This window comes from Spodoptera frugiperda, chromosome 20 (genome assembly GCF_023101765.2).
Source record: "Spodoptera frugiperda isolate SF20-4 chromosome 20, AGI-APGP_CSIRO_Sfru_2.0, whole genome shotgun sequence".
Lineage (NCBI taxonomy): Eukaryota > Metazoa > Arthropoda > Insecta > Lepidoptera > Noctuidae > Spodoptera > Spodoptera frugiperda.
Window position 1 is genome coordinate 13,952,183 of NC_064231.1, and position 9,586 is coordinate 13,961,768.

The 9,586-nt window shown below is 33.5% G+C and overlaps 1 long non-coding RNA gene across 1 annotated transcript; it reads left to right on the top strand.

Moving 5' to 3' along the window:
• The first annotated feature begins 451 nt into the window (after positions 1–451).
• LOC118278583 (uncharacterized) lies at positions 452–1,469 on the top strand. Its single transcript, XR_007706533.1, has 2 exons — positions 452–1,001; positions 1,072–1,469. It is a non-coding gene; the product is annotated as an uncharacterized LOC118278583 (long non-coding RNA).
• Positions 1,470–9,586: the final 8,117 nt, after the last annotated feature.

Here is a 9,586-nt window from a genome sequence, read left to right on the forward strand (position 1 = left end):
CATTAGACGGACACCATATTTTTACTTTTAATTATTTTGGCCATTATTCAAATTAGGAATACGTATCAATTCGCGCGCCGTAACTTTTCAATTTTCGGGACGTTACAGAATATATTACGGACGCGTCAAGATGGAAATTAATAAATGGGAAAAATTAAAAACGGTCCAAACCTGAGGGACGAACAAACAGAAACTTTTCGAAAATTACTCTAATATATTCGAACATTTTTAAAAATGACGGTGTGTCTCGCCTGCCTGGCAGAACTGAAGTTTAAATATCGTCGAGGATCTTAATTAGATGAAATGGAATGTTAGCATAATAAAATGCATTTAAGACTATAACTCAAAAAGCATCTTACACTTTGATTACGTTACACGATATTAATATTTTGACGGATACCTACGTAATTCCAAACATGAAGACATTATATGATCTAATTTAAATAAATTATAATAGGGAAGATGCAAAAATAATATTTATGAAAATTTTGTTATTAAAATGCTAAAAAAGAATAAAAGAAGGGCCACAGCAAGGTTTTCATTTTATTTAATGTTGATTTATCATAAATTATGAATAAAAAGTTACATGTAAAGAAACGTATTTCAAAACACCAATCAGTGTTTAGTGACGTCACTCTTGCTATGTCAACTATTGACAACTTTGAGTTGTGAACATTTTAAGCGAAAATTATTTTGCATTTATCGGCTAAAAATGGAAGCTGGGTTTATCAAAGCAGATTCTAGGAATCTACCAAAAGTTAGCGTAGACATGGTTGTAACTTTTTTATGGAAAGTGCGGAGTTTTCGAGTGTAGAAATAATATGGCGATAACCCAATCGGCTATGTTCAAATCAAAAGAGATGGAGAATTATGTATAGTAAAAAGTCGAGTTACGCCGGAGCATGAAATACGTAAAGAAGGTTATCGTGTTACAGCCATTATACATGAAACGCAAAGCTTGGTTCAGTCCTGCCAATGCGAAGATTGTGCGGCTTCTGAAGGTAAACATTTCAGGTTATTTTAAATAGTTAATCTGTAGCATGGATAATTTAGACTAAAATCTATTTCCAGGTGGGTGTAAGCATGCTGCTGCACTATTGCTATGGTTACACAGAAGATCTGAGGAGCCTCCGATAACATCCATAACATGTTATTGGAAAAAGACAAAATTATCTATATGTACTTCTAGAAAATCATTTATAAAAGCGATACAATGCTTTTATAAATGAAGTTATGAATGCTGCAAAGAAATTCTGGATAGATGCTGTGTTTCCAAAATTAAAAGATATTAATTACATGTTTTTTCTGTAACCATTTTGTAGATATATAAAACTTTGTTTTTTAAATACTTTTTTTTATTCAATTTTAATTAAAGGTGATTGCAAATTGACAAGCGCACAACAAATGATTATACTATAGTCTAAATGGGGAATTAGGAAATGATAAACACAGGCATGTGGCTTCAAAAAGCAAACTCACGCAGTCTTCTGATCACTCTTTCAATATGAATTCGCAGGCTTGCAATTTTCTTTGACCTTAGTACATCATCTCTTGAACTTTTCTTAGTGTTGCTAACACTAGGTGGTCTTATCAACTGAAATTTGAAGCCTCTGTCTGCCATGATACAAGCTCCAGGTGGTAAAATGTCTATACATTTTTAGCTTGGAACCACTTTTTTCTCAGTTTGGGATCAGAAGGCCTAGTTAAAAACAATTTATTAGGAAATTTGGTTGAAGTTGATGGACACAATGGCACGAAACATGAGTCAATACGGCTTTTTTGGTGCTGTTGTTGTAATAACCAGATGTTGATGGGATGTCCATTTTTAGTTTTATCAAAATATATCTTGAAAATAGAGGAAATTTTGAAAAAAGCCAGCGACGGTAACAAACAGTGAACAGTGACAGACATCGACAAACAGGTATGACGTCATCGGAACTATAGGTCCGTTTCCGCGCGAAAATTTAAACTGTCAGTTTCAAAACGCATTTTTTGCAATAAATTAGGGTTTTTTTAAATTTTTAATATACTTGTGGTCTATTCTACATGGAATGCTTTACAATGAAAACATAAATAAAAATATTGCATCTTCCCTATTATGTTCCTTGAGTTCAATATCAGCTGTTCCAAAAAATAGATTAGGTACAGACACAAGACGTAAATTCAGCAGAGCGTGTCAGTAACGGACCAGTCGAAACCGAGCCGTCTGCTTTATATTCACACCAAGTGTGACCACTACACTGTATGCCCATAACCGTAGATTAAGAATACTTAACCGTTTGCCGTACAATCAGTTATTGTATCAAATGCCTTCTTTGTTACAGTTATAAAAGATACTAGTGACAAGATTCACAGACCAATTGTGAGCATGATATCAAGAACATGGCACCAATAATAAAAATTGTGCACGTTTGTAAATATGAATATATCTGATGAAAATCTGACAGTATAATTATTAGATTATTGTTTGAAAGAAACAGATTAATTAAATAACAATGGCGAAAAAATAAGTAAGAATAATGCACCAACTGCTAAGGACATAAAACAGTTTTTGACATACCCTATGATTAGTTTTTCGGTTTAAAATGATACATTTTTTTCTATTTAACGTAATGGCACCAATGATCGACAGTTTTAGAAGGTGGTGTGTTTGTTTCTAAGATTACGAGTATTTTATTATGTTTTAAAATAAAAGTGACGTTGTATACGATAAAATATGTCCTTGAAATATGAATAGGCTATATTTTTATTTTTAAATATGATGTGGACTAGTATTAAAACCAAAAATAATAAATATTAATAAAATCCCCAATATTCGACACTAGAACTCCAATAATCGACACCCAGTTATCGACAATTACCAGTTATCGACACCCAGTTATCGACAATTACCAGTTATCGACTATTACCCGCAATGAGACAGTAGACTGATTTGATACATTAGTTAGACCGTAATCAAAAGGAACAATTCAGTAAGTATTAATTTATTTGTCTTTTATGTTTAGGTACTCATACATTGTTTTTATAAAATTTGTCAAGTCTAAAAACACTGACTACAAACTTTAAAAATCTTCACCAAAATAAGCTTTAATCTTGAATACTGTTTTATTTTGATAAAACTATACCTACACTCTGATAAGATTAAATAAGTACAAATTAGGGAAATCAACAATAGTTATATATTTATTAAAATTAATTAATTTTATTTAGTACTTGGCCCCATACTACAACCAATGGAAGTTCTTCGTGTTATTTTGTCATGAAGAGTAATTCTTGGTACTCCGAAACGTTGCGCAGCACTTGCTATCTTTTCTCCATTCTTAACAGCTTCAATCTGGTCGAGAGTGTAGTTTTTTCTCGGAGCCATCTGTAAGAATCAATTACCTATTACTGGTAACTTAAATATCTACCAATTCGGCAAAGAAAAGATGACCGTCGGCCACCGTATTCTCTTGTCAAATGTAACAAATAATTAATGGAATTGCAATGTGTCGAAATGGATAAGTATTTACCTAGTATTCATGACCTTTGACTTAAATTCAATATAAGTACTTAAGTCATAAAAAATTAAGCAATTATTTTAAATTCAAATCCAAAAATAATTTATTTCACAGTTAAACAAATTTTATTTTTATAACAGAAATAATTATTATCAGTGTAATATATTTAATGTATAAAATACCTACTAAATTTAGTTTATAAAATGTATGTTCATTATTAAATGTAGTTTTTTTCTTGGAGACATCTGTATGAACCAATTATCGACACATTTCAATCCCATTAATCGACATCGTGTCGAATACTGGTAACTCTACTTTGATCAACCTAATTTAAATATCTAACAATTCTGCAAAGGAAAGAGAACCATATTCCGTGGTTACACAAAAATATAATTTTAATAAAATTATTATCGACACTCGTCGATGATTGGAGCAAGTCAATTTCTGAGGACCAGTAATCGACACCGGCAATTTAGGTTAAAAAAATGACCTCCTAACTTTTTTTATAACATAAATCGATCTTATCATTCCCATAATACGGCTTAAAAACCATCAAATTAATATAAGTTTCAATAAATGAAAATAATGAACATATTTTGTACTTACGTTCTTACAGAATCCGCTTAGAAATGCCGTTATTTTATGAGGAACACTAGCCGAACTAAGTTCTCACACGGCCATTTGTAAAAAAAAGGCGGATTTCTTTCAAATGTCCCTGGATGACAGCAGGAAGCGTATTGAAAATCTGAGCCACATTATAACCATGTTAAAAAATCTTATTATAACTCTTATTTTCTCTAATTAGAGAAAAAAATTGTCGATCATTGGAGCTTGTCGATCATTGGTGCCACTACGTTATTACTTTGCATTGAGTTTCTAATTGATTTTCCGACTCATCCGTTCTTATTAATGACTACCTTTTAGAGAAATCATCGATATGTGTTATAGCTTTGATGGGAAAATGTGCTTTTTCTGTTGTTTTTTTCTTAGTTCTTGATATTCTTTGGTTAAGTTTGCAGTAGTAAAACCTTAGAACTAAACCCTTGTTTTATCGTCTAAAATCACACAATCTAATTACAAGGTTTGGAAATAGCGCTCACAATAGGTTTGAAACCAACACCAGTTGTCTGGTGTATTTCAATTAATAATTTGTGTACATGAGAAGATTTTGATCAATCATATATATTTTATATTGCGGTTTAGTTGTGCACCACACCATTGATGTAAACAGACCTTTTAAAGAAGGGACATCAGAACCCTGGCATATTGCCACGACGAGTTGCACTGCTTACATAACCTTTAACCAAGGTTTACTACTTTTATGACGCCAGTGGAACTTGGATCCTGTGCCTCGAACACTATTTGCTTCTTCAAGTTATGATTAATAATATGTTTTTGGAAAACAAGAAGATGAGCTCTCGCAAGTTTTGTGTCAGTGAATAACGTTACCTATCTTAATGTTGTCTTTTTTTTTTGAAGGGAGAAAATCATCCAATGAATGAGGTAGACTCTTAATGACTAAAAACCATCCCGTTCCTACTCCTGCTTTTGAGTCGGGGCACCGGTAAACACGCTAGGTAGTCCGCAGCCCCGGATCAGAAACCTACCTTAATATCTTAAAGATTAATTTCGGTAAATACTACTGTTACATATTAATTAGAATCCTATTTTGCAAGGAACTATCCTTTAGAACCTGTTATAGTTCTTTGGTCATAATGTGTAACATGTCATAACGATAACCAAAGGCAATAAATAAATATACGATGATGACAAGTACGAGGACTTTTAGAGGTCTTGGATCTAAATCACACCTTAATATCAATTAATTACATTCAGGAATTTACCTTTAATTATTATATTTTGTAAATAAATATTAACTATAAAGAAAAACATTCAATTGTCAATCGTACGGGTCACACAGGGTCCGGCTCGCACCGGCCGCTGCCACAGCGCATACATTAGCATATGATTTCATATCCAGTGAACAGGGGAATAAAATTAGACGCACATGGCGAGCTTTTTTTAAAACCCTTGTTTTTACTTTTTTCGTATCTGTTTCGCTATCCAACGGTCCGCTGTGTTTCAAGTTTTGTTTTCCAAACTAAAGTTTATTAATTTAAATTTTACTAGTGTTCAATCTCTGGGCTTGGATATATTAGGTGCTTCTGTGTTCTTCTTCGTTCGCGTTTCTGGGATATAAATTACCCTATTATATGTGTTATTATATTCTTTATCTTTGTATCAAATTTCAACTAAATCCATTCTGTAGTTTTGCCGTGAAAGAGTAACAAGCATAATAAATCCATCCATACATTTGTTCATTCGTCCTCACAAACTTTCGCATTTATAATATTAGTAGGATATGATGTATGCATATCTACATTGTAAAGCAGATTGCGGTTTATACATTGTTGTTGATATAAATTAATATATTTAATTAACTTGTTATTTATTGTATAAATAATAAATTAGAATAAGTAACGAGGAAATATTCTATGTGTAGGTAAAAACTTATTTTATTGTTCAACAGACGGTAAACAAAACAAATAAAAATATTTTATTACTATGACGTAAAAGAAACTTGTAACCTATTTAAAATTTATATTATATTAGGTTTAATTAGGTATATCTTATTATTCTGTAATGTTGCTATTCGACGATAGATGGCGCTTCACTAAATGGTTTTTAGAACAATTTAAATATTTAAATTACAACATTTTAATAACTAGTACAATTTTATTTTCATTTTTATTAATACAATTAAGTAGTTTGTTATTAATAAGTTTTAAGACAAATCTTGAATGGAAGGATTATTGATATTCGTATCAAATTAGCATTAGTTTCCATTGCATTTCAACTATTTAGATACGATAATCATTATAATTTATGTTAGTTATATTGACACAATTCATATAACAAAATAGGTAATATCATTTTGAAAAGCTAAGTATACTTCTTAACTAAACTTACTTCACGATCCAGTTATTGATACTAGCTTAAAGTTATCTGCTGCGGACTGCCTAGCGGGTTACCGGGGTCCGGCTCGAAAAGCAGGAGTAGGAACGGGGTAGTAAAAACCACCCTGTTCGTAAGAACAGGGTGTCAGTAGTTACAGTTAGTCAGTAAGAGTCTGACATCTCTTCTCGCACAAGGCAGGAGAAATCATAAATGATCTTCTCCCTTCCAAAAAAAAGCTTAAGTTATCCACCGTATAAGAAGGATACGGAACCATACATCAGTCATGTGACTCCAACATCGAAACCGTTGACACTAGTGGTGTGGCCATCTTGCCACATTCCACAGCCGACGGCATGTATCCCACGTAACGCACTGACGATGACGTCACCACGACTACACGGATCGCGTGTATTTAAACAAATACAGTACAAACACAATGTTTAACACTCGCCTAACTAATACAAGCAAATTTATTCGTCATAGTACGCCACAGAATGAATAATTAATCTTGAGAAATTCTTATACGCTGCCATTGTTGAGCTTCGAGCTTGTGGTCTGTGGCTCTTGTTTGCGATGCGGTTTTAAGAAGCACTGGTTACAGTATTGCGATCGTACTTTGTCACTGTCTAGGTACATTATATAACAGAGCAATATTTAATTAAAAAAGAGAAGATCATTTGTATAAAATGTCTGCTTTTTAGGTACATCACATCATTATTAAAAGCGTATTCCTTCTTAAAAGACCGCCAACGCATCTGTTACTCCTCTGGTGTTGCGGGTGTTCTTGTACGGCGCTGATTGCTTACCATCAGGTGACAATTCCATAAAAAAATTATGAGGTTACATCGAGAAACATGATCAAGTCTTTATGATTTATATGATCAGTGTCCACTTACCCAAAAGGAAACACTACCCAATAATATTATCCAGGTAGATACAGTAGAGATAGTGTGGTAACAAGTTCTCGATGAGGAAGGTGGATAGCACCTAATTGAAGCGCAGTTAAGGACAAACTTCGGCGTAGAAGGCCACAGACATGGTCAGAAAATCCACTGCCATTTTCCTTTGAACGCTAACGTATGAAATTTCTTGTGTAATCTGATCAGTAGGAGTTCGATCTAACTAATCTATTTCCAAAATCTGCAACTTACCACAAAGGTCTAATATTGTGTAGTCATCGTGACCGCAGAAAAATCCCTGTCTGTTCCCATCGATACTTCGACCACAGCATATGGGCATTTCGTTTCCTCATGCATATTTATACTTTGCGGCGACCCCTCGGCTCGATAACTGAGTAACGAACAGACAAACGAACTAACGTTAGCTTTTGTTGATACGATACCGATATCTACTCGTGTAGCTACTGTGATTGCGATCTTTTACTTGTGTTTCTAAGGGAGATAATTTCCAAGGGAATGTTCGTCACGGGTTGTCTAGTCACGTGATTGTTATTGGGAGTATGAAAACACACAATGGTAACAGTTAGTCGTCAGTTATTTTTAACAACAGTAACTGAATGAAAGGACCTTGGGAGCTAATATAGACGAATAGATCAAAGTTGAAGATACAATCACCGTCGGCTCCATTGGCTCGGCAGTCGCTGGCTCGTCTGCTGTTACCGTATTGTTATTGTTTGGTACCTTTGACCTTCACTCCTCTATTGAACAATATCTTGTTTGAATAGTTTGACATAGTTTTCCACTGAGATGCTTTGTTTGATAAAGTACTGAGGTATTGTCTAATCAACGCCCTTACATACAAACACTTAGATGTTTTTCTAGTTAAAAGATCCTATTTACCTTTGTATAAACAGCTATCAATAAAGATATTACGTTCCACAAAGGAAAAGCAAAGGATATTACAACGTTCGTTATAAAAATGCAAAATACCGACAAAAAACGTTACCAAAAACCTATGGCGCACGTAATAACCGTAATAGGTGGTGACCCATAAAGCATGGTATGGCAGCAAACACTAGTTATTATACACCATTACGGTATAATAGAGTAACGCGGCGATATACATAGCACGGCGTCACGGTGCTTAATTACCGACTTTTGTTCTAACTGGGGCACCGATCTACCTGAAACACTTTTTGGAATTATAAAAAATCATCGCAAGAAAAATATATTAACAAAACAGGAAAAACAGATAACTAAACACACATGTTTATTAGTATAGTTTTTATATCTAAAGCGATACGTGTTTAATTGCTTACTATAGATTAAAATAAAAAGTGTTCGTTATGTAAATGCGATGTAAAAAAATGTCTGATAAAAATGTTGTGCTTATTTTTTGTTGTCTACATTCTAGGTTATTACTTTAATAGCAAACACTTTTTCATCTCACAAGACTAGTAGTGTTTTTATTAAAGAGTCTGGCCGACTTATACATAAGTTAATTAAATTAAACCATTAAATAACAGTACGTTAGTCGGAACACTCTAGTTTGTAATTGGGAAACAGTTTTTCACGGTTAATACGCGTGGCCGCGTACTTACATATTCGGGTAATGTTCTGCAGTAAAATACTTCCAGTAGACGTTCATATTTAACTGCCGCCATTAACTTAATATCGGTTGACGGTTTTCCGTGACGACGCGGAATAATGTTGTAGTTTTATTAATAAGCTAAACGCTTAGCTGCGTACGGGGAAATGAAGGCTTCGAAGTGTTAACTGTGTATTACCAAATACATAACAAACAGTTAACAGAATATTTATTTACAAAGTAATATTCTTCTCAATGTCTAAATAAGTAATTCAGAAGCTGTTTCGTTACACCAAAACTAGCACAGTTTATGTAAACACCAACAATTTAGTCTAAATATTCAAATAACATTTATATAACACAAATGGAACCGCATTTACATCGACACTCCTTTGCCGGACTACTTCGGAACAGGTTGACAACCCACTAGTTTTCCTACAGCAAGGCCGCTTGTCATCTGTCAACGACTACCCTATAAAATATAAAGTAGTACATAGACTGTTGGAGCTACTAAAGGTATTGATGGGTTATTTATATGCTAATGTTTGTGATGAAAACTTATGGAAGTACTCAAATCTTGGCGTATATTGAAACAATCTCGAAGATATATCTCCTTGCGAGATCCGCCTACACCTGTGTAT